This window comes from Globicephala melas, chromosome 20, assembly GCF_963455315.2.
Source record: "Globicephala melas chromosome 20, mGloMel1.2, whole genome shotgun sequence".
NCBI lineage: Eukaryota > Metazoa > Chordata > Mammalia > Artiodactyla > Delphinidae > Globicephala > Globicephala melas.
This window is the reverse complement of record NC_083333.1, coordinates 21,416,148-21,441,964: the sequence shown is the minus strand read 5'-3', so window position 1 is coordinate 21,441,964 and position 25,817 is coordinate 21,416,148. Positions and strand designations below refer to the sequence as shown.

At 54.3% G+C, this 25,817-nt stretch overlaps 1 protein-coding gene across 4 annotated transcripts in view; it reads left to right on the top strand.

The window, feature by feature from the left end:
• The first annotated feature begins 230 nt into the window (after positions 1-230).
• Positions 231-25,817, top strand: part of CACNG5 (calcium voltage-gated channel auxiliary subunit gamma 5) — a 36,120-nt gene continuing 10,533 nt past the window's right edge. For all 4 annotated transcript variants that reach the window (XM_060290836.1, XM_060290835.1, XM_060290834.1 and 1 more), the window contains exon 1: positions 231-376. The gene's annotated coding sequence lies outside the window, so the exon portion shown is untranslated. The remainder of the gene's footprint in view (positions 377-25,817) is intronic.

The following is a 25,817-nucleotide window of genomic DNA, read 5'->3' as shown; positions in this document are numbered from 1 at the left end:
TCTGACTCAAGTCCGAGAGGGCTCGGCCAAGCTCTACGTGGCCCCCGAACTCCTCTCCTCGAGACCCCAGCCCGCGACTAGCCACCTGCAAACGCCGCGAAGGTGCTTCCCCAGACGTGCGCACCTCCCGGGGAGACCCAGTGTCCTCAGGGTCCCCAAGCCCGCCGACGGCTCGCAGTGTGGGGGGGGTGAGGCCCCGCCCCGGCCCCGCCCACTCCCCGCCGCGGCTCCAACGGCGGCCGCGGCCACTGGTGCCGGGCGGTTCGTGCGGGCGGACGGGGCGGGCGCCCCGGAGTTTCGCTCGGCACCTCCTGCCCCGCGCGGAGCCTGCGAGGGACGCTCGACCAGGGCCGGGGGCCGCTGCCGCTCCAGCGAGGTAGGAGCCGGGAAGACCGAGGGAGACCGGCTGTCCCCGCGTGGGCCCCGCAAGGGACAAGCTCCCCCCGAGCCCGAGCCGCCGCCGCGCCCGCTGCCCCCTTACCGCGGGGCGGGGGCCACAGTCCCCGCGTGCGCGCATCCCGGGCGGGCGCGGAGAGGAAGGGGCGGGGTGGGGGAGTGCGTGTGCGCGTGCGTGTGCGCGTCTGTCTGTCTGTCTCGGGGATGTGAGGGGGGTGATGACGCCCCCTCTCTGCGGACGCTGCTGAGCTGCCCACCCCGAAGCTGAGGGCGGACTCCCACGGCAAACTCGAAGAGCGCCGGCGGCCATTAGCCGGATCGTGCGGGCGGGGAAGCCCACCCCCACCTGTCGAGCTGGGCTGTCCGTCTACGCGGGTCGAATTCCCCGCTTACCGCAGCCTGCTGGGTGGCCTCCCTCCCCCAGCGGTCAGACAGCCCCGCGGGTCCGCCTGCCCCGGGACGGCCCCCGCCTGGCCGCGGGGGTGGTGGGACTGGTGGGGATGCTTGGTCCGGCTGGGTTGGGAGGAAGTGTCCCTGCCGGAGGCCACGGGGGCGGCGGGGGGGTGGGGGGAGACGCGGGGAGGCGCTGGGGAACCTGCCGGCAGACGCAGAGTGTGCGACGGCAGCCCCCCAGGCACACACCAGGATAGTTCCCCAGTCGCGCCAGAGCCCCCCCCCCCCCCACTTTAATTACTTGACCTGTCGCTTTGCCCTCATCCTAATTGGGCGATTGATGAAGATGCAGTGTGCTAAAAATTGTTAAATGAAGTCAGACTGCCTCTTCCTAGGACTGAAGAGATGATTCCCTGGGACCTGGCTGGGGGGGGAGGCTCACATTCTGAGCCCCTCCGGTGCTGACCTGGGTGCCTGTGAGCAGGCTGGGGCCACGGGCTCTCGTCTGCCCCCTGGGGCCTGCCAGACACACGGGTGGCCCTTTTCATGGTTGAGGACTTTCGTTAAGGAAAGAATTCACCCACTTTGCACTGAATTATCAGTGACTGGGCAAGAGCAGGACCCGGGAGAGGGTCCCCAAGTGGGGGCCTGTCTCAGTTTGACAGAAGTCACTCTCCAGCTGTCGCCAGTGCTGGCAGCTGCTCCACAGGGATCACAGATGGGACCTGCCTCCCGGCCCACTCAGGCCCCCTCCCTCACCTCCACATCCCCAGGGTCTGATGAATTAACAGCCTGGACTGCCCTGGAGGTGGGCACTGGGGGACTTCGGCTCGGATCTGATGTCCTGGCTCCAGGACGTCCCAGCACCATGGGCATGGGGTCAGCAGCAACCTCTGCTGACCCGACAGCCAGCGCTCCCTCCAGAGCCCCCCGCCCACCTGAGAAGCGCTAGCTCTGCCTCGCTTCTCCGCTGACTCGGCAGCTTGAGGTAGCTGGGGACATCTCGTCACAGCGCCAGGTCCCCAGGGTGCTTAGAAAGGGTGGAACTTGTAGCTGTGCCTGAGACACCCCCCGACACGCCTCAGCCTCCCTCTCACGTGTGGAGCTCGGTGGATGCCCCCGGGGGCGGGGTGCAGCCAGCGCTGCCCTGTGCACATGCGTCCGGGCTGTGAGATGCCTGGCCTCCTGGTGGGCTGCACGCACCCACGCCCCAGCTGGCAGCAGGCTTTGAGACCTTGGCCATCCTCAGGCTGTGTGTTGGGTTCCGTGACTTGGGTTGGGGGAGGGGATGCAGGGGGAGGTTGCCTGAATTGTTCACACTTGGTCTGAGGAGGCCGCCTTAGGTCATGGTGGAAAACACGGGCTCCAGCGCAGCCGCTCTCTGACCGTCGGACCTTGGCGGAGTCTTGGGCTCAGCTTCCTCCTCTGCACAACAGGGCCAGGGGCGTGTGCAATGCAAGGACACAGGTGTCAGTGTTGGGCTCGTAGCAGATGACCAGGGCCAGTCGTCTCTGCTTCCTTCAGCCACGGCCTGTGCCGCCAAGACGCCTCATGCCATCCTAGAGCTGGGGCAGGGGTGGGAGTCTTTGATCAGGTAGCTCACAAATTACTCTCTGGTGCCCAGAAGGCAGCTGGGAGAGTTGGAATCCAGTCTCCACCAAGCCCTACCTTCTAGCCCTTGGTGCCCTGGGCCTGCCCTGCACGGCGTCCTGGCTCATTCTGGGTGGTCACTGGGCACACACCTGCTCCTTCAGTCCATCCTGGGTTTGGGGTCAGCCTTCCTCCCTGGCAGAATCGGGGCCAGCTACACGTGACCTCAGGGACACCAGGAAAACTCCTGCTCACCAAATATCATCCTGTTCCCCCAAACCGAGAAGTCTGCTGCCTAATGCTCCACCATTAGAGACTCATTCCTTTGTCTATGGCCTTGTACCCAGTTAATAAGTCAGCTACTAAACCTTAGCATCGGTGACTTGTTTAAAAGCTTTGAGGACCTGCAAGGGGAGAGAAGGGGGGAGGAAAGAGAAAGTGGGGCGAGTGGGAGAGGAAGGTGGTGTGCCAGCCTCTGGATTTTGCAGAGAAAGGCCCAGCGGTGAGCCCAAGGAGGCCCCTCAGGAGAAGGACGGGCTTGGGGAGATGGGCGGGGGCGGGCGGCAGGCAGGGAGAGCTGTGCACCTCAGTGGGCATTCTCAGCGGGACTGTGGGCTGGGTGGCCTGCTGAGGGAGCCGACAGAAGCCTCCAGTCCTGTGACTGGAGCAGAGCCAGCGCCTTCCTTTTCACACTGCCCTCCCTTCCCCGTGAGAGCACGGCCACGTGGTGTGTGGTGTATTCCGTATTCTAGGTGGTGCTCTCTGCATTGGGAGAGCCTGGGAGAGCCGCGCTGGCCATTTACAAGTGTCAGGGGTAATTTGTCAGGTAGGCAAGAGGCTGGGCCGAGCTGGGCTGGGGAGGGTCCAACACCTGTGGCCCCTCACACATCCCCACACCCTCCTATGGCCTTATCTCGAAAAGAGCAAAAGAGCATAATTCACTCAGAAGGCCTGGGGGTGCAGGGTTCGGCTGGGGTCACCTAAAAGGCTCGTGGAGGCGGCCCCAGGCCCGGCTGGGCAACCCTGAGCCTCCCGGCATGGGGGCCGGTGTTGGCGGGCGTGGGCTTGAGGGGCGCCAGCAGGCCCGCTGCAGGAGGGGCGGGCCAGCATCGCGCGGGCCCTCAGGGGGCCTGAGCCATGGACGGGTCCCACCTGATGATGGCCCAGCAGGGACCAGTTTGCAGCCCGTTCCGGGTGCTGCTGAGGGCAGAGCTCAAGCCACAGCCAAGAAGTTCCGGCTCCCAGGACGCCCTTTTAATAATTTATTTATTTATAAATGTATTTTATTTATCTATTTTTGGCTGCGTTGGGTCTTCGTTGCTGCGCGTGGGCTTTCTCTAGTTGCGGCGAGCGAGAGCTACTCCTCGTTGTGGTGTGAGGGCTTCCCATTGCGGTGGCTTCTCTTGTTGCGGAGCACGGGCTCTAGGTGCACGGGCTTCACTAGTTGTGGCGCGTGGGCTCAGTAGTTGTGGCTTGCGGGCTCTAGAGTGCAGGCTCAGTAGTTGTGGCGCACGGGCTTAGTTGCTCTGCGGCATGTGGGATCTTCCCAGACCAGGGCTCGAACCCGTGTCCCCTGCACCGGCAGGCAGATTCTTAACCACTGCGCCACCAGGGGAGTCCCCTGATGGGCATTCTTAAAGATTATTCTCAACAGTTTCTGTTCTTAAATAATAACAAGTGGTGGCGACAAGGGTGATAGTAGCTCTTCATTCTTCATCAGTTATTCATTGAGCACCTACTGTGTACGGGCTGGCCACTGTTGTCAGTAAGGGGGATACAACTGTGGCACTATTGGCGTTTGGGGCCAGAGTATTCTTTTGGGAGGATGACGGTTCCTGTGCACTGTAGGGTGTTCAGAAGCATGCCCGGCCTCTACCCACTAAAGACCACGAGCGCCCTCCTCCCTTTGTGGCATCCAAAACTGTCCCCTGGGAGCCAGCATCACCCACTGCTGACAACCGCCGGGGCTACAGCTACAAACAAAATGGACAGGATCCCATCCTGTTCCCTTAGAAGCAAACGTTCTAAAGAGGGAGACGAACACCATGTGTGCTAAAGAAGGAGCACATCCAGCAGGCTGCGTGGTGCAAACGCTAGAGAGGAAGGCAAGGAGGGTGGGGTGAGAGTGTGCCGGGGTGAGCAGGCCATGCCGTCTTCCAGGGGCGCGCGGACAAGGCCCACTGGTGAGGGGCCCTGGGGCAGAGGCTGGAGGGGCGGAAGCGCCGTCCGAGCAGCAGGAAGAGAAAGCGCATGGAGGAGATGGTGTGGGGAGGCGGGGAGCGGTCGGATAGTCTCCCCTGGGCCGCGAGGCCACCGCAAGCCCGTCAGCTTTGTCTCTGAGCGTACAGGAGCCCCAGAGACTACTCGCTGCCCGCTGGGCGTTTCGCCACGTGCATTCCCAGCCGTCCTCTAAGGTGAGCATTGTTTCCGTACCTCACGTTTCAAAGCCCAGAAGCGTTAGGCAGAGTGGGGTTAGCCCGGGGACATGAACTTGAGTGGTCCGCGCTCTTCTGTCTGACACTAAAACGGGGACTTTAGAGCCACACAGAAGTGGGTTCAAATCCCAGCTCAGTCACTTACTCGCTGTATGTGGCCTTGGACTAGTCCCGGAACCTCGCTGGGCCTCGGTTTCTCTGGGGAGGGGTGCTGTAGGGAGGCGTGTGTCATCCTCTGTCCCCTCGTGCCCCCTCCCCGTTCGAGCACTCGTGCCCCCAGGAAGCCAGGGCACGGACAGCAGCCTCCCATCTCCCCAGCCACAGGCTCTTCTTCTGGATTCGTGCATCCGTTCACTGAGCTGCAGCGCTGCCACCTGGTGAGGTCAAAGCCCAGATCTCCGGAGGGAGGTCGAGGGAAGCTAAACGCTCCCGCTCCCTCCTCTTCCCTCCCCTCCCCTCCCCCTCCCCTCCCCTCCCCTCCCCCTCCCTGGCAGAAAGGGGCCACCCCTCTGAGTCCCCACCTCTCCTGCTTCCTTTGCTCTGGGGGCAGTGATTGCCCCCAGGGTTGCAAAGAAAAGGGCCCCAGGCTGTGGGCTTAGTAGTGCTGGACTCGGTTCGGTGAGGGTAGAGGCTGGGCCTGGCACTCCCTCTGAGCCCCAGCTCTGAGAGCCACGTCGTAGGCATGTGGGACCCACTCTACCTTCTGCACCTTCAGCTGCCTCCCTGAAACCTTCCTACGGCCCATTGCTCCGGACCTCCAAGCACTCCGATGGCCTCCCCCCAACGGGAAACTTCCAGAAGCTTCAGGGGGGCAGCTGCCATGTGCTAGGAGCTGTCCCAGCCCTACCTACACTACTGTGTTTCATCATCGTAGCACCTGTAACCAAGAAGTATTCTCTCAGATCCCCAGATGAGAAGGTGGAAGGCCTGTGGGGTCAACTGAAAGGTCCAGGTGAGAGCACACAGTTGGCAAAACAGTTGATGCCAGACAGGTTGGGGGCCAGAGGGCCAAGGCCAGAGCTTGGCTTTAAGAGCAGCTCACGACAGGGCCAGGTGTGGGCTGGGCCCTCTGCGTGGATCACCTCCTGCACTCCTCAGACCCTGTGACTGGCCCCATTGAGGACAAGGCTGTGCCGATTCAGACTAAAGTGTTACTGGCTGACGATGCTATTTGTACCACTTGGATTTCAGCTCAGCTCTGAAGGCGTTTGAGCCCGAGGCAGGCATTTTTATGTCTGCAGGAAAGATGGGTTTGGGAGATCCCGCTTTGGGTTTTTCGGCCCTTTCCCTGATGAGCCCAGCCAGCTGGTGACTTGCGTCAGACCCTGCAGAGCAGCCCCAGTGCTGTGAGCAGAGGGAAGGCCAGGATGTCCAACTCAGATATGCGGGTGGCCCGTGCGTGTTGACGGAGAGCCCATTTCAACCCAAGTGCCAGCCGGCGATGGCTGGCCATCAAGGGAGCACCCCGGGTTCACCCTGCGTCAGGATCAATTACTATCAAGCTGCCGCCATTTTCTTCGCGTCCTGCCTTTGCCGAGGGAAATGCAGGGGAGGCACAACATGGAGACATCACTCTTGGTTGTTGATTTCCTCCTCTTCCTTCCCCTCCCCTCCAGATTGGAACGTCTGTCTCCCTCCTGATGAATGTGTTGTTGTGGGAAGGATGAGGACCACTCATCGTCTGAGGGCCCCAGGAAAGCGCACTGGACGCGGGCAGGGCCGCGGAGGGGGCTGAAGCCAGTCCAGGGCGGGGGGCAGGGGGACAGCAGCCTCAGGCCCCCTGCCTCCCGACTGGGCCACGCCCACCCCAGGGAGGGGCTGACCCCGCCTGGCTCAGCTCAGCGTGCCCCCTGACCCCGCATCCTGGGGCTCGCACTGGGGAGTCTGGGGCTCTGTCCTGGGTCTGCCTGGGAAGAGCATCTTGCCTCTTTGTGGGGAGAACAGGGTGAACACAGACAGAGGCCTGTACCCCAGAAGACACAAGTTCATGTCCTGACCCAGCCTCCCTGGGCAGGACACCTCTCACAGCCTGTTTTCTCACTTGCAGAATGGATCACACCATCCGTAATAGCGTCTTCCTCTGCTTGATGGAGGGAGCTAATGAGGTCCCAACCTCGTATGAAAGCATTTAGTAAAACATCTTTAATGCTGGGGGGGTCAACGTCACACCCCGTTGTGTTCCAGGCTCCCGAGTGTGTAACCTTTGTGGGGTTGGATGGTTAGAAGATACCGTTGAGATCACCAGAAAGGTCTAGCAATTAAATAATTAAGAAAGGAGATGAGGAAGAATTCAAACCCCTTAGTCCTCCAAAAGGTGGTTCTCAGTGCGGCTCCTAGCCAGTCGGGCCAGGAGCTGAGCTGCGAATCCTGAGCAAGCCAGGAGGGCTGCGAGAACAAGGTGATGGACAGCCGGCCTCCAGCCCTACAAGCCCCTCAGCTCCTGAAGGCAAGCTGCAGGCGGACGCTGCCCGCACGTCTGCACGCTCCGTCCCCAGCACTGTCCCCTTCCTGGCGTGTGCCACCCTCTTCACCCCCTCCTGGGTCTCCCCTGGGCAGCCCCAGCCCTCTCCACGGTCTTCAGCCTTGGACTAAACTTGACCTCGGGAAGATGGCCCAGGGCCCCGTTGATGGCCTGCCGCGCTCAGTATGACTGGGGCGTTTGCAGGCGGAGGTCAGCTGACCATTAAGCTATGGAACCAAGCACTCCACTTAGGCAGTGTATTTGGGACACAGTTAAATAATGAAAACAAAAATAGAACAGTGCAAAAGCCTGAGGCAGACTGGATTATGCCCCAGGAAGGAGCAGGGAAGGCCATCTTTGGGGATGGGGGTGGGGAAGTCACTGCCAGCCCCCCTCTGCCAGGAAGTTGCTCTGGTTTAAAATGTATTTTCCTTTATATATAGGTCATCCTTTGCTAACTTTTAAATGAAAGTTTACACACACACATACACACACATTCCAATTGGAAAAATAATTTGTGCTTGTTACAGCACATTGGGAAATTCAGAAAAGTAGAAAGAAACAGCCTTCCCTCCTCTCCCTGGCTCCATAATGCTGGGTGGGCGTGTGAGAACTCTTTGGTGGCCGCCCCCCGCCCCCAGCCCCAGGAGAGCAGGAGGGATGAAAAGCAGGTACCGAATTAGAGACTTCCAGTTTTGGCAACAGAGCTAGCTCAGCTAACACATACCCATCCAATGACCAGCACTTAGGAAGAGTTTTAAATACATAGTTGACTCATAAGAAAGACAGATGTCTTCAAGGAACTCACACTCAGAGTCTTGAGCACGTAAACTGACACCGAGGAGGACTGGGGATATTGGACCCAGATATGGTCATAGTAACTGAAGTCTAGAATCTTTACGCCCACCCAGGGACAGGGAGATGTGACATTGGGCCCTGACAAGGCCAGAGGTTGTCCCTGGGACCTCTCTGTGGACAGGCTGCTAACCTCCAGCGCAAGAAAGCTGCCAGGACATTAACTCTGTTCAGATGCTCTGCGTAGGGGGGAAAATGTTTCCTTCAAGAAACCTAAGGGCAAAGACTGAGCTACCCATAGGTACAAAGTCTAAATTTACAACACCCCCAAAGGGGAGAAGTCCTGAACTAAAATTTAATGTAAAAATAGGTCCTGGACTGATAGAACCCCTAACTCACCCAGCGGAATCAAATTCAAAACTGCTTTCCAGGGCTTGTCCAGGACCCAGAGTGCATAGGATTCCCACAGGGAAAAAAGCCCTGCTGAAGATGAGCTCACAATAGAAACCACAAACCTCTCAAGGACGTGGATTACCTTGAGGCGAGTTAGCACAGACAGCAAATGGGGACATCAGCATCTCAACTGTAGAACTTGAACTTGATCGTAGAACCATGTGAAAAAGTCTGTAAAGCTCGTCCAGTGTGTTTAAAATGACCAAGGAGCTGCCCTCACCGATCTGCTTTCTGTCCCTATAGTTTTACCTTTTCTACAATTTCATGTAAAGGGAATCATACAATACGTAGTTTTTTGTGTCTGAACTCTTTCGCTTATAATGCATTTTGAGATTCATCCGTGTCATGTGTATCAGTAATTTATTCCTTTTTATTGCTATGGTATGGACATACCATGGTTTGTTCATCCATTCACCAGTTATGGACAGTGAGTTGGTTCTAGTTTGGGGCTGTTATGAATAAGTCTTCTATGAATATTCAAATGAAAGCCTTTACATGACCATAGTTTTCATTTCTCTGGTAGTCCCACCTAGGAGTGGAATTGCTGGGTTGTGTGGCAAAGACATGTTTAACTTTATAAGAACTTCTAAAGTAATGACACCATTTTGCATTCCTGCCAGCAATGCATGAGAGCTCCAGTTGCTCCAGGTCTTTGTCAACACTTAGTATTGTCTCTCTTTTTGATTTTAGCCATTCTAGCATCTGTATAATGGTTTCTCATTGTATTTCTAATATAATTTTGATGACAAAACTAAACAGGACTTTGGGGGAAAATTATAGGTCAATTTCATTTATTGACTATACATACAAATGTTATAAATATAATGTTAAACTATATTATATATAAATGTGTTATACACACATGTATATATATATACATACATATATATCACAACAAAAGCAAGATTTACGCTAATAATGCAAGAATAGTTTAACATTAGGAAATCTATTCATGTAATTTATCCCATTAACAGGTTAAAGGAGGAAAATAAACATGTCAAAAATGTAGAAAAGATAATAAAAGTCAGTATGATTGTAAAAAAAAAAAAAAACCTTGCAGAAAACTAGCAACAGAAGAGGACTTCTTTATCTTAAGCTATACTGTCAACAATATCTGACTTGATGGTAGAATGTTAGAATCATTCTCTTTCAAATCAGTTGAGTAGGTCTCTACCATCCCTTCTATGTCCTAGAGTTACTTGACGGTACACCCAGATAAGAAAAAGAAGTGGGAACTATAAGAATTGGAATGAAAAACTACAAAACTGTTAATATTCACAAACTATATGATCATTCATTTTATAGAAAATCCAGGAGAATTTTTGTTCAGCACAGCTGCTAAATACAAGATCATCATACCAAAATGAATAATAGTATGTTTGAATATATTTAAGGACCTCTCAGAAGATACCATAAAGAAAATGAAAAGAAAAGCTTCAGACTGTGAGAAAGTGTCTTAGCATATACATATGACAAAGGATCAGTATGCAGACTCTTTCAAGAGCTCCTGTAAATTAATAAGGAAAAAGATGAAGACTCAATAGAAAAATAAATGGGAAAAAGACACGAGCAGACATTTCATAGAAATGGGAACGGGACTGTGGCTAGACATGAACAGATACTGCATATCATTAGTCATCATGGAAATGTAAGTTAATTTGACAATGAGATTCCATTTTATTCCCACTGGGACTGACAAAAATTAAGAAATCTGACAATGCCAAATGTTGCTGAGAATACGAAGCTATGAGAGCCGTTACACACTGCAGGTGGGAGTGTAACTTGGTACACCTGCTTTGGAAAAGAATTCGGCATTAGTAGTCAAATAAAACCCATCGCCTAGGTCACTGTGCTCCTGCACCGTTTCGTTTCTCAGTCACCCCACTTACAAGCGTTATATTGTCACCATTTTATATCTTTACTGAATGAGGCTGAGAAAGCTTAAGTATCTTGCCGGAGTTCACAGAAGCTCTGAAGTTTCAGACTCTTCTTTCTATCCTCTTAACAGGCCATGATTCTCTGAGAGGCTTTGAGGCAGGAATGGGGCCCTAAATCTGCCCATAATTGGTCTGTCCCAGCCGTGTTTCCACTTCTCAGTGCCGCAGGATGCAGCGCACGGTCAGCCAGCAGGAGGCAGGTCAGCCACCCGCCTCCTTCCCTGGTGGGGCATCGTCCCTTAGTGGCAGGAAGACAGCTAATTTAAAAAGGGCAAAGGTCAAAAAAAGTGCAAAGGTCATTATGTCATTTAAGGGAAAATGTGGTGCCATTTATTCAGCAAAATCCGGGAATAAGGACAATAAAGCAGAAAGAAGGACAAATTAGGGCCTTCCTGGTGGCGCAGGGGTTAAGAATCCGCCTGCCGATGTGGGGGACACGGGTTCGTGCCCCGGTCCAGGAAGATCCCACATGCCGCGGAGCAACTAAGCCCGTGCGCCACAACTACTGAGCCTGTGCTCTAGAGCCCGCGAGCCACAACTACTGAGCCTACATGCCACAACTACTGAGCCTACGTGCCACAGCTACTGAAGCGCACGGGCCTAGAGCCTGTGCTCCGCAACAAGAGAAGCGACCGCAATGAGAAGCCCGCGCACCGCAACGAAGAGTAGCCCCCGCTCGCCGCAACTAGAGAAAAGCCCGCGCACCGCAACGAAGAGTAGCCCCCGCTCGCCGCAACTAGAGAAAAGCCCGCGTGCAGCAACAAAGACCCAACGCAGCCAAAAATAAAAATAAGTAAAATAAATAAATTTTTTTAAAGACAAATTCACCCATAATCCTGTGATCAAAACAGCCACTACATATATTTTTGCTTTCATCATCCCACGTTAACAGATTTTTTTTTTTTTTTTTTACAAATCAGCAAACCACTGATATTTTGTGTCTCACTTTTTTTCATTTAACATTTTGCAACAATGACTATGTAATGGTAGATTGAGTGGATAGACCATAGTTCATATAAATAACACCTTCCTTTCAGAAAAGCATTTTGGTGGCTTTTACCATTTTGCTATTACAGACAACATCTTTGTGTATTTTTGTCTGTTTCCTTAGCGGCAATTCCCAGAAGTAGACTTGTTGGGACCAAGAGAAATGAAATGCTTAATGCTCAGTGCATGTTGCCAGATTGCTTTCCAGAAGGATAAACCAGTTAGTACTCTCACACAAGAGTATGAAAGATACTGTTTCGGAGGTGAGACTGTTTTTTTCTAATTAACCTTGTATTTTTTAGATAAGTGGTAGATTCACATGCAGTTGTAAGAAATCGTACAGAGAGCGCCCACGTACCCTCTACCCAGTTTCCCCCAATAGTAACATGTTGCAAAATTAGAGCACAACCAGGGTATCGACAGGGATGCAGTCAAGATGCAGGACATTCCCCACCGCAAGGTTCCTGCGTGTTGCTCTTCCATTTCTTTATTTTTGTCATTTCAAGAATGTTATATAAATGGAACCATGAGGTGCAATTTAAGGAAAATTATTATGAAAAAGCAGAGGTAACAAAGTTACAAACAGAACTATAGAAAATACATTTTGGGGCTTCCCTGGTGGTGCAGTGCTTGAGAGTCCACCTGCCGATGCAGGGGACGCGGGTTCGTGCCCCGGTCCGGGAAGATCCCACATGCCGCGGAGCGGCTGGACCCGTGAGCCGTGGCCACTGAGCCTGCGCGTCCGGAGCCTGTGCTCCGAAACGGGAGAGGCCACAGCAGTGAGAGGCCCGCGAACCGCAAAAAAACAAACAAAAAACACAACATTTTGAATTAGGTAGTCTCTAGACACGCACTGTCCAATAGAAATATAATGTGAGCCACATAATGTAATTTAAAATTCTCTAAGGAAACATTAAAAAAGTATAAAGACATAGGAAGAACTAACGTATTCTTTAGCACAATATACCAGTTCACCATGGAACCAATGTTTTTACAAACCATTAGTGAGATATTTTCCGTTCTCTCCTCATGCTCAGTCCTAGAAATCCAGTGTGTATCTGTGCTACCAGCACATCTCGACTTGGACTTGCCACGCACGTCTCAGGTGCTGGAGACACACATGTGGCTAGTGGCTGCCACGTTGGATGGCTCGGCCCTGGTCCAGAGGGAATGAATCAAACTGTGAGCGTGGGGTCTGCGCACCTCCAGGCTCGGAGGGTCCCCGAGTTAGCGAGTGGCTCTCAACCTTGGTTACACATTAGAATCACTCGGGATTTTTAAAAACTACTGATGCCTCATTGCATCCGCCCCCCAGCCCCGCCAACTCCTTCTGCCCCAACAGAGGGTTGGCAGTCATTGGTCCTGGAAGCAAACCAGCATCACTGGGATTTCTTTACAACTCCCCGGGTGACACTGCTGGGCAGCACGGGTAGGCCTGCTGGCAGGGAGGCCTGGGGCTGTGTCCCGTCGGGTCCTGACGTGCCCTGGGACCTGGGAGAGGCCCTGGGGACCCCTTCCCCATCCCCATCCCATGTCAGCACTTTCCTCTCTCAGCCGTTCTGGAGGTTTCTGTGCTTCCGACCCTGCCAAGTTGCACCCCAGTTTCTGTCTCTGCCTTGTGCAGTTATGAGGCTGCTTTTAAAGGGCGATGCACACAGGCTCCCCACGCTGGTGCCCCGGCGTCAGCTGCCTCGGTGGCCAGTCGTGCCGCCTTTCTGGGTCAAGGAACGCAGACGAGCATTTGCTAAGAGCCCGTGACCTGCTCTATGGTCCGGAGCCCTCACGGCCACTCGGGGAAGAAACGCCCCTTCCTGCGACGTTGGTGGGACTCTCAGAGGCTGAGCCAGTTGCCGGGGGCCAGAAGCCGGACCTCCCGGCCCAGGGCCCCGCTGGGTGTCCAGGTGGCCTCAGTGGGGTGATGAAATGCGGCCTCAGGCCGCGGGGCACGCTTGGCCTGCTCTGTGCCCGCTTTCCAGGCTCCTCCGGGCCCCGCGGCCCTGGGGCCCGTGAGGTGGGGCTGCCGGCTGGGAAGCGTGCAGAGCAGCAAGGCTCGACTCTCCCACCTCGTCACCAGCCCTCTCCTGGGGGCCCTGAGCTCCATCCCCAGGCCTTCGGTTCCGTCATCCAGTCAGGAAATACTGAAGCCTCTTCAGAAGCACAGTCAGCCCCTCGACTTCCTCTCTGGAGAGTCACGAGGTGTCTCTGGAGCCCGGACTTGTGGGCTCCGCGCCGATCCTCCAGGGGCCACCAGGCCACCTTCCGGGACTGAGAAAGCCGTGCGCCTTGGCCCTAGCCTCCTGTGTGTGCTTGGGCCTGCCACTCACGGGGAGGGGTACTCAGGGGCAGGCCACTGGGGCCGTGGGGTGTCCTAGACAGTGTTTCGCCTTAAGTCCCGGGGGTGGAGAGGGAAACAGAAAGCCTCGTGCTGAGAACAAGCTCCTCAGAGAAACACGTCAGCCTCTTCTGCGCTGTTCTCTCCTTGCGCATCTGGTCCAAGGCTCTCGCCCCCAAGTGGCTGCTCTTTCCTTCCGTGCTAACACTGGGGGGCCTGGGACGCTGGGCTCGTGGGGGCCCCTCCTGGACCTGCAGCAGCCTGTCCAGCTCTTTGCGTGACCCCGTGCCCGGGACTCAAGGCGGCCAGGCTGGGCTGCGTGGGCAGGGACAGGGATGCGGGGAGAGCGAGGGCGGGAGGCTTGGACCACTAGCATCCTCACTGCTTCCTGAGGTTCCGTGAACTGTGCTGGAGACAGGGAAGCCGTACCGGCAGGGGGTGTTTACAGAGGCGCACCCGGTGCTGTGTCGCCCAGTCGGGCCACGTCGACCGTCCCGCAAGGGTCCTCCTGCTGCGGTGCTGCTCTCCGGAGAGACGTGCCTGCCGCGGGGCTCCGAGCTGGCCGCCAAGTGCGGCCGGGTAGCTTCTCCAAAGCCAGACTGCTTCCCCCCCACACTCTCCGCCCACCCCCTCCTTTCTCCCTTCTCCCAGAAGGAAGCATCAGCAGAAAAAGCAGTGTCTCTCTAGACACTGGTTCTAAGCATAGAGGGGGCTGGGTGTAACCAAGGATAACTTGGAGTGTCCAGCAGGGACACTCAGCTGCCGCCTTCCCGTCCTCCATCATCACTGCTTTATACAGAAAACGTCTGGTTTGTCCATCCACCCGAGTGATACAAAGGCCGTGGAGAAAAGGACCTGAAATCATCAGCCCTCTTATCTTAGGCAGGAGCCTAGTCACGTTGACAGCGAGGAATCTGCACTTCTGGGCAGAGAGAGTTTCCAAGGTGCTGAGCTCAGCACTCTGGAAACATCCCTGTGCAGCTCACGAGCACCAGGCTGAGAGATGAGGGAGGGGTAGTTTGGGCTGGCAGAGAACAGGGCCAGACTGTGGGTTCAAATCCCGGCTCCCTCCGTCTCTAGCTGGGGGAACTTGGGCAAATGGCTCAGCCACCACCCCCCTCACCTGTAAAGAGGGGATAGCGACCCCGGTTAGGATGAACCGTGTGCACTTGCAGAGCGCCAGGCTGGAACCCCCATTTTAACCTGGTTGCGTGTGTCGGCTCATTGAGTCCTCATAGCCCTATGCAGAAAGTACTCGTGTTAAACATCGCCGTTTTAATAACAGTGCCTAGCGCAAGGGTGGTCGTGGGTTACGCGTAGCTGCTATGAACAGTGTCTGGTACAGAGTCCTGGCCCAGTAACATCAGCCTGCGGCAACTGGGGAGACAGAGTGTCCGTTCGGTGGTGCTGAGGGGGCAGAAAACCCTGGGTCAGCTCTCCCTGCAGGCTTTTTCGGTCTGAATCTGATGGATGGCCAGTGTCACCAGAATTAGATCAAGTCTGAACATTTTTCCTGTCTACACGTATTAAGACACAGGGTACAAAATTGTTTTTCGTTTCTTGCTGGCTCTTAATGCACCGGTAGCTGCGTGAGCAGGTGGCCGGGCTTCTGGTTGCCAACAGTGAAGACTTCGTGCCACTGAATTATGTCGTCTGCGACCCCCGTTGCCACTCTGTTTCCGCGGGATCTGACGGAAGGAGGAAGTATGCAAGTCTCCCTGCCTTTTCTAAAGGCAATTTTGGTTTCCACAGGTGCTGTGAGATAAAAATCTGTTTCTGTTGGGGTGGAAGTCGGGGCTTGGGGCTGGCCAGACGTCTGCTGGTGGGCTGGTGCGTCTGACGTGCCACACGGCCGCTGTGTGACTTGGGGCCGAGGGGCGGGCGTGCCTGTGGTTCGTGGCTGGTGGCAGAGCTGCGAGTGATGATGTCACAGGTCAGGACAGAGGCTCCCAGGGTCAGACAAGGCTGCTCGGGGGCCCACCTCCGTGTGGTTGGAGGAGGCTGCGGAACTGTTTAAATGCACGGATTAAATGGACGGGAGGCTGGTCTCCGTCACTGAAGGGGGAGAAGCGGAGTCTGCGCTTGGACACACCTAGGCGTGAATCTCGTCTCTGTCGCTTAGGAGCTGGGTGATCACCGCGTCTTCAGCCTGAGTATAACAGCGTGACTTGGCGAGGGAGGTGTCAGAGGAGGTGTGGGTGCTCAGGGGACGGCAGCCGTCCTGACCGTCGTGGTTTGTCCCGCTCTGACGCTCTGACGCTCTCACGCTCTGACGCTCTCACGCTCTGACACTCTGACGCTCTGACGCTCTGACGCTCTCACGCTCTCACGCTCTGACGCTCTCGCGCTCTGACGCTCTCACGCTCTCACGCTCTCACGCTCTGACGCTCTGACGCTCTCACGCTCTGACGCTCTCACGCTCTGACGCTCTGACGCTCTCGCGCTCTGACGCTCTCACGCTCTGACGCTCTCGCGCTCTGACGCTCTCACGCTCTCACGCTCTGACGCTCTGACGCTCTCGCGCTCTGACGCTCTCACGCTCTGACACTCTGACGCTCTGACGCTCTGACGCTCTCGCGCTCTGACGCTCTCACGCTCTGACGCTCTGACGCTCTCACGCTCTGACGCTCTGACGCTCTGACGCTCTCGCGCTCTGACGCTCTCACGCTCTGACGCTCTCGCGCTCTGACGCTCTGACGCTCTCGCGCTCTGACGCTCTCGCGCTCTGACGCTCTCACGCTCTCACGCTCTCACGCTCTGACGCTCTGACGCTCTGCTCTGACGCTTACGGTCTCTGAGTTTCGCGTGCCTGTTTGTGCCCGGCACGCATTCGTCAGGCAGGCCCGTGAGATAAAAATGATGGTCCCGGTTATCCCTAAGCCGGGCCCAGCTCCCTTATCCAGCACCTCCAGTCCTTACCTGTGTCAGCTCCCTAGTCCCCAGAGCCAGCCCACGAGGAAGCATTGCTGCAATCCCATTCTACGGATGCGGGAACCACTCGGGGAGTTCTGTGGTGAATCATCTAATGAAATCCTCAGCTCGCCAAAGTGGGTGTCTGTCCAGCCGGGAGTTGAACCTCAAATCATTTGATTCATTGAGCCGCGGGAGAGGGGACGGCTAGGAAAAACAAAGAGGGGAAATGGAGCCCTGGTTCTGCCCCAGGCCCTGGGGTTGGGGGTGGGATTCAGCGGATGGGCAAAGGGGAAGAGCCACTGGGGGAGGAGACGCCTTGACCCAGAGCCGGTCCTTCAAGGAGGACAGCGGCCCCCAAGCCCCCACCTCTGCTGGTCCCTTTGCCAGCGTAGCCTCGACATTCCCTCCGGACCACCCAGCCAGGTCCTCTTCTCTTCCCGCTGCTTGGAAGGAGGCCAGACCTCAGCCTGCAAAGTGGCCGCACGTGGAGCGCCTTATCTTGTTCTCATCTCTGCCACGGCAGGTGCTGGCTCAAGATGGAGAACCAGGCTCTCAAGGAGCGAGAGGAATGGGGCATTTATCCCTTATTCTTTCCTCCTCAAAGCATTGCCCGAAAATGGGAGTTCCTGGTTTTTAACCTCAAGCCCTCTGAACGCACATACTTGTGGGATGTGCTCATGCAGCTGCCGTCCGTCCCCTCTTTGTTGAGTCAGCGGGGCTGGTCCTTCCCTTGGCTCGAGACGAGCACTTGGGCAGCCTCTGTGGCTCTTCGGGTCTCTCAGTGACACCAAGCTCCCCGGCAGTGACTGGACCGTCCAGTCCCAAACGACAGCCCGACCTTCCGACGTGATGCATAATGGTAGCAACTGCGCACCCCCAGCTCAGCTCTGCTGTGGCGGGAAGCCCGGCGCCTCCAAAGCGTGCGGCTGGTCCCCGCCGCCGCCCTCGCGCCTCAAGCTGCAGCTTTGGAGAGAGGGAGCTGGGAGAGATAGACGCGCCCCGACCTGGCCGGGGAGGTCGTGAGATGGCCCGGGCTCTCTGGGCTCGGGGGTCTTCAAGGCTGGGTCTGGCTCCCACGGCCCTTTCCTTGGGCTCTTCATAGACCCCTCCGCCCCTAACGCCTTCTAACTCGTAGCTCCCTTCGGGCGGGTTTTGCGCTCTTTCGTGGTTCCTTCCTCACACTCGTGGGGATCCGACGGTTCTCCCCCAGCTTCTCCCCGCCGAGCCTCCTTCACCCCCGACCCCAGCGTGGCAGCCATCCTGAAGGACCTGAGTCCCTCCAGGCCAGCGCCCTCCAGGCTGCCCCCGGTCGCTGGCATTGCTCCTATATCCCAGCCCCGCAAACTTCGGCAGTTCAGGTTGGCAAAGAGCAGCCAACTCTCCATCACCAGAGCAAGAAGCCAACATCTCTCTTCTTTGAGACTTTCCGGGCCGGAGTCACACTCCAGGCCACTGGGCTCCCAGCGTGCCCTGGACCCTCTCTCACTAAACTGCCCCGCCCTCTGTGGGACAAGGTGTGTTTGACAACTAGGCGCATATCGGTAGCCCCTTCTCACATCCCTCTTCACAAATCTCTCCCGATCTTCTGCTCACTGAACGGCTCCACCATCAGCGCGGTGAGCTCTTTGGCAGTCGTGAGTCCGGCTCTCCATCACCTAATTACTCCCAGTCTTTCGGCGGCTCTGCTTAGTTTTGGGATATAGACGCAAAAGTTGTACAAAACGTCAGGCTTATATCCATGCACTTCCTTGGTCTTTAGGCCTCGACCCCTGAAATCTTGGTTTCCTTGACTTCTCTGCAGTGTCTTCAAACCAATATTTTACATTTTCTTCAGCTGTTCTAATTCTTTTCAGTAGGAGGGTTGGAATCCCACAAACTTGTGCATCATAGCCAGAAACGGAGTCCACACTCCCTTTTCAGTTCCATTGACTCGCTTATTTTTTTCATGTGCATCAGACTGTTTTAATCATTGTCACTCTGTAACATGCATAAATATTTGGTAGTTCCCACTTATCCATCTTTATTTTTAGAGGAATTTTCCTTGCTATCCTCAAATGTTGCTTCCTGTAAACTGACCCCAGAATCATCTTCTAGAGAGAACTCATTGCACTGAATTCATCAATTAATTTAGGGAGAGCTGACACTTTTATGGCGTTGTCTTCCTGTCCAAAAAACAGAATGTATTATTTTATTTATCACTCTTGTTTTATGTACATCAATAGTTTTAAGGTTTTCTTTATATAGCACTAGCACATAATTTGTTAAGTTTATTCCCCGAGAGTTTGCTGTTTTGTTGCTACATAGATTTTTTTTTTCCCCCTGAGCATTATATTTTCCAACTGGCCACTGTATTATAGCTGTTGATTTTTTATCGGTTATTTTTGTGTTCGGCCATTTATCTCAACACTTGCACTCTTTCTAATGGGTTTTTCAGCTGATCTTGATCTGGGCATGCATGTGTCTAGAGTCTTTCACAGGTGATGACGATGGGTCACCTCAAAAAGTCTCAAAGCACTGATGTAAGATGTTTTGCTCTACTTAGGAGGTCCTGCATTTCCTGGACATCATTCATAGCATAGAAGCCTTTGTCCTGAAAACCCTGTTGATGCAGCAAGCGTAGCCCTCAGGGCTGAGCAGAGCCCAGGTTCCAAAGCTTCCGTTATTCTCAGCAGAGATGGGGAGGGACTCTTTCGACCTGGAACAGTTTGGAGTTCTCTGTGTCCGTACAGGCGTACCTACGTGGTACCTTAGGTAGCAGGGGTAAAATGCCTTTGAAATCTTTCAAACAAGTCTTGACAGTACTTCTCAGAACGCTAAAACATTTCATATCCTTAAACCCAGAAATTCCACTTGTAGGAATTTATTCAGAGAAAATACCTGCAGATGTCCACAGATACTTAGCCCTAAGGATGTTTATTCATCATTGTTTACAACAGGGGAAATTTTGGAAACAACCTAGCTGTTCCGTAGTAGGGAAGCGGTTACATCAGTTCGGGTGCATCCGAGTCGGAGGATATATATTCTGTAGCTACGAAAAATAACGTAGGAAATACGACTTTTAAGTAAAATAACATCAGGCTTTACTGTGGTGTGTGCAGCATGGTCACATTTGTAATGCATGAAAAATTCTAATCTGCATAGAAAAATTCTGCAAAGAACATAATATCGAAGGTATAGATACGATTATACTGCCTGGTTAGCCCTCCGTTGTTACGTGTGTTCCCGCTTGACTTGGTGTCTGCGGCCACGCCTTTGGGGAAACACTGCAGATCCTGTAGAGAGCATTTTGCTGGACCCTCAATAAAGTGTTGGCCAGTCTCCCAGCTGAGCTTCTTTTTCTGCAAGAGCAGTGGCCTTTGGTTGGTGGTCATGATGCCCCTGGGTTTCCCCTATGGAAACTATCTTTCAGGAACCTCCCGCCAAACCAAGGGTGAGAGGAGTTTGATTACACACCGACCTTCACTCCAGGAGGTTTGGACCCAGGTCTGCATCCTCAGCTGTGTAGCCTGGGCTCCTGGCAGACGGGCTTGCTGTGGCTTTGAGCTTAGTCTTGGGGCAGGCAGAGCTTGAAGTGCAAGACTCCTTGGGTCTTGCTTTTGTCAAAGGACCATGAATATTTGCCTCGTGCTGCTCACTTGCTCCAGAGGGCATCAGCAGTGTGGCAGAGAGAGCTCAGTGGGGCCAGCATGGAGAACAGGCCCCTTGTCAGCTCCAGCCAGCAGCTCCCTCACCACCTGGCGGAGGGTCGGCGGGGGAGGGGGGTCTCCCACATTGGGACATAATGACACCTAGAGGTCTCCAGGCTTCAGGTGCCACACTCCCTTCTGATGCTGAGCCTCTGTTGTGTGTGACACTTAATAAGCACTTGCTACATGTTTGATGATATTATATTTACTATCTGTGTCTATAGAGATGGCAGTGTGCCCACCGCCAAGACACCCTTTACATCATTATGCAGAACGGTGTTGCTCTCCAAATGAGAGGAACCTAAAATCTCTCCAATCCCAAAGCCTTAGTTGATATGGAGATAACAAAGGAGACAGAGGGGCTGAAATTTGGCGGGGGGTGGTGGGTGGAATGAGGAAAATTGTGCAGGGACCAAACGCCATGATGAGAGGGAGGTTGGAGAGCTGGGTGGAGATGAGAAAGTCTGGACCATTTTGCCCCTTTTCGGGGACAGATTTACCCTATTAAATCCGCCCTGTTGTTCACCGCTCCTTGCGTGTCAACCGGTGTTACTTTCTGACTGTACTCAGATAGCATGAGGTGGTCCAGCCTTACTCGCTTACACTTTCATAGATCCTCACAATAACCCTTGTGAAGCTACCCCTGCTTTACAGATGAAGAGACTGAGGTTCAGAGTGATCGTGTGACGTGCCCAGGACGTGACAAGGCAGAACCAGTGTTCCAGCTCAGATTCACCTGGTCCCAAAGCCATGTGCCGTTCACTCCCTGACGTGGCTGAAAGTCCCAGGGATTAAGCTGTGATGCTCAGAAGCTCCATTGCTAGGTTACATTCTGGTCAGTCACACCTGGGATTTACATCATACTTAAGCAGTGAGAAGAAGATGCTAATAAATCAGTAATGACGTTATTTTGACCACTGTTGGGTTTTTTGTTTGGTTGGGTTTTTTTGTTTTTTTTGCGGTACGCGGGCCTCTCACCACTGTGGCCTCTTCCGTTGCGGAGCACAGGCTCCGGACGCGCAGGCTCAGTGGCCACGGCTCACGGGCCCAGCCGCTCTGCGGCATGTGGGATCTTCCCAGACCGGGGCACGAACCCGCGTCCCCTGCATCGGCAGGCGGACTCTCAACCACTGCGCCACCAGGGAAGCCCATGAAGTTATCTTGATAGCTTCTGCTGCCTATCAGATTACCTCAAATATAATGGTATAAAACAACAACTACCTTGTTTCATTCATGATTACTTGGGTCAGGAAGTTGGGCAGTTCCTGCTTGGAGCTTCTCATGCAGACGCCGTCAGGTGTTGTCTGGGGACGCAGTGATCCCGAGGCTCCCCTGGCTGGACGTCCAGGATGGACGGCTCAGTCCCGTGGCTGTCAGCTGATGCTGGCTGTCAGCTAGGAGCTCCGCTGGGCAATCCACCAACCACCTGGGCTTGCCCTCTAAGCAGCTCTCTCAACCAGGGACAGATTTCCTCCTGGGGACACTGTTGTTTACAGCTGGGGTGCTACTGGCACCTGGTGGACAGAGGCAGGGAAGCTGCTGAACAGCCTCCCCGCAGCAAAGAATCGTCCAACCCAAATATCCACAGGGCCGAGGTTGAGAAACCCTGCTGTGAAGCACGGGGGTCTCTGGGTTGTCCGACTTACGTTGGGGCTGGCTTTCCCCTGAGTGAGCTCCCTCCTTTTGTGACCCAGAAGACACATAGCAGATGTGTTGGTGGAAGTCGTCACAAACCTGCCTAGACTCAGGGGAGGAGACGTGAGCAGACCCCATCTCTCAGTGGAAGGAGCGCCAAAGAATTGGGGTCACTTTTTTTTCGTCTTTTATTTATTTTTGGCTGCGTTGAGTCTTTGTTGCTGCGCGCGGGCTTTCTCTAGTTGCGGCGAGCGGGGTCTACTCTTCGTTGCGGTGCGCGGGCTTCTCACTGCGGTGGCTTCTCTTGTTATGGAGCATGGGCTCTAGGCGTGCGGGCTTCAGTAGTTGTGGCATGTGGGCTCAGTAGGCTCTAGAGTGCAGGCTCACGGGCTCTAGAGTGCAGGCTCAGTAGTTGTGGCACACAGGCTTCAGTAGTCATGGCTCGCGGGCTCTAGAGTGCAGGCTCAGTAGCTGTGGCACATGGGCTTAGTTGCTCCACGGCATGTGGGATCTTCCCGGACCAGGGCTCGAACCCGTGTCCCCTGCATTGGCAGGCGGATTCTTAACCACTGTGCCACCAGGGAAGCCCTGGGAAGCAGGCAGGTCACAGGACCGCTGGGGGCTGCCCTCTGGTCACCAGTGAGTCCTGCTGGGACTGGCCAGGCTGGTGCTGGGTCACTAGACCAGCTCCCGGGAGCAGCTGGGAAGCCCTGACGAGAACCCCTGGCCCCCAACGCCTGCATTACGCCTCAGCGGGTTTCCTCTGGGCTGCTAAGAAAGGGGGATCAGGGTGTCTGCACTGGGCTGTCCTCTGCTCCCTCCCCACTTTCCTCTGACTTCACCCTGTCCGTCCTCCGCAGCAGCTCCCTGGCCGACCTCACTCATGTCTGTAACCTCGCCTGTGTCCTACATCTAAGCGCCTCACCGCACGTCCCTTTATTACTGGCTTGGGCAGGGAAATGTGCCGTTAGTGCTTTAACCTCCACAAGACGTTTCTCCCTAATTGCTGGTCATGGGTGATAATTAGCGACTGTTAATTGCTGATAATTAACAAGCTAATGCTTAAAGGTAATGGTCCCCGGGTAATCATCTTAAACGACTCAGAGCTTCCGTGCTTCCTAAGCCCCAAGCTCCAGAGGATGACCTGCATCTCAACATCTCTCGCCTGGGAGTTCGAGGGCCCCTGCATATTCTTTACGAGGGCAGTGACTGGAGAATTGTCGAGTCTGGTCTTTAACCTGGTTTTCTTCTCTGGATGTAGAAATAATACATGTTCTTTTAGAAGCTTTGTCAAGCCCAGAAAAGTAGAGAGAAAATCAAACATACAAACCTTATTACTTGGAAACATCCACTGTCAACATTTCGGTTTATTTCTTCCCAGTCCATGAATTTCTTTTCACAGTTGAGTTCATGTTAAACACGTGCTTTCACACCAACTTTCTTCTTTTTTTTCTTCCCTCATGGTGGCAACTTATTAAAAAAGGTCTCCCTACCCCCCAGGAGGAAAATCAAAGGAATGTTGTAGAGGATGGATGGGATCCATGAGAGCAGGAGAAATAGTGCGAAAGCGAAGACCTGGCCCAGGGCCCGATTAGGTGGGGTCTGGGAATTCATTCTAGGCCAGAGTGTCTGCAAGGGAACTCCTGTTCCCGCCCTCACCAACCGAAGATTGCGTAGAAAAATACGTGCACACATGCGCGGTTACATAGGAAGGAAGGCCGGAAGGCGTTAGTGATGGTGTTGTTTCCAGAGTGGGGCCCGGTGGTTTTCATCTTCTGCTTTATAATTTCCCGTGCAGCACAGAGGGAAAAGCTGCGGTCCCGCATAAAGATTTTCACTTCACAGTCCTGCCCCTCGACGGCACTGCCTGGTGACCGCAGGTAAATCTCCCCGCTGGACCTTGACTTCCTTATCTGTGCTTTGAGAGAAATGTTAGGCTTCCCACCCTACAAGGCGGTTTTCAGACTCCGAAATGTTGAGTTAGTGCATCCCCATGAAAAGATACGCTCAGGTGACTCCCAGTAATAAACCCAATAGGATCAAGAAACAGCCCTGACGTAGCCCTTGGTTATGGTCAAAGACGGTCTCCCAAAATTGTGTGCCACCCGTTTCCAGATCCCCTATGGTCACTTTGCATGTCCCTCTCCCCCAGCACTTCTTTTTTTTTTTTTTTTTTTTGCGGTACGTGGGCCTCTCACTGCTGTGGCCCCTCCCACTGCGGAGCACAGGCTCCAGACGCGCAGGCTCAGCGGCCATGGCCCACGGGCCCAGCCGCTCCGCGGCATGTGGGATCTTCCCAGACCGGGGCACGAACCCGTGTCCCCTGCATCGGCAGGCGGACTCTCAACCACTGCGCCTCACAGGAAGCCCATCCCCCAGCACTTCTTGAACCTGTTTATTTCTTCAGGAGGAGGCAGTGTTGCTGCAGTGGAGACTTTGGAGTGAGACCTGGGCTTAAATCCAGAGTTGGCCACATGCCTGTGACGTCCTGGAGGCCACTTAGCATCTCTAACCCTCAGCTTCCCTGGGCATGAAATGGCGCCAGTACCACTGATGGCTTTGTCCTGAGGTCCTAATGAGACACTGGATGATAAAGGGCTGTTCAGTGCTCAAGTCAGTGAGGTCATTTATTGGTAAATAAAGGTGCTTTCACAACAGAAGCATCCGTTCAGCTGTGTAATGAATGAGGTTGATATTTTCCACTCCGTGCAGAGTAGGTAAACGTGTTACCCACTCTGAAAAGGGGACGTTCCCGTTTTCCCAAGCTCGCCCCGGGCCTCAAGCTCTGCCCTTGTAGAGATTGGCAGTTTGGGTCAACTTGGGCCTCTTCTTTCATTTCTTGCTTTTATAGATTCAGATCCAATCTTCTCTCCATTTTCATCTTTCCAAATCTCCAGGACCTGAATCTTTTCTGTCTGCCAAGCTTACTTTAAAATTGGCTGTTCTGCTCTGAGCAGTCACTAGCTGCTGTCTTTAGAAAGCAGGGGCTTTGCCCATTGTTGCTTGATAATAATACCTTACACCAGCATCCTGCATTAGACTGTTCAAGGCACTGGCGCACCTGCTGTGGCGTTGAGTCCCCCAGCAGTTTTGTCTTGTTATTCTTCATGTGGCGGGGGCAGCGTTGTCCCCAAAGTGGATTTCACAGAACAAAACACCATTGTGTGGCCAAAACAGTCTGGAAAAGAGTGGGATGGGTGGAGCTAAGCGGACTTTTCAGGCTTTTAACCGATGAATGTGCAGTGCGATTCTTCAAGACCTAGATGCAGTGCCTCCCAAGTTTTTCTTCACCGGAGCATTTTTTGCTAGAATATTCCATGGAGGTTTTGCTCCATGGAGCTCAGCTTAGAAAGGCCTTGAGAATGAGGCAGGATAAATTCAAATGTAGGCACATCACTCGCTAGCTGAGTGACCTTGGGCAAGTTTCTTAACCTCTCTGATTCTCAGTTTGCTTACCTATAAAATGGGGATGGTAGTATGGTTGTAAAGATTAAAATAATGTGCTCAGCAGAATGTCTAATAATGATAAATACTCAATCTACTTCAACTTTTACTGTTGTCCTCTCCCTCTGTGTTCCCTGGGAGAGGAAGGGGCCTCAGGAAGGTTAATTTCCCGACTTTCCGCGGCTACTCAGAGACAGGCTGAGCACGAAGCCCAGGCTTCTGCCTCTCAGCTCAAGGCTCTCCGCATCACACTGGGCTGGTTTTCTCGCTCATTCCTCTCTCCTCCCTTTACCCCCATCACCATCCTTGGGGTTCCAGTTCCGTTCCCTCTGGCAGATATTGGGCTTTTATGAGCCTCAA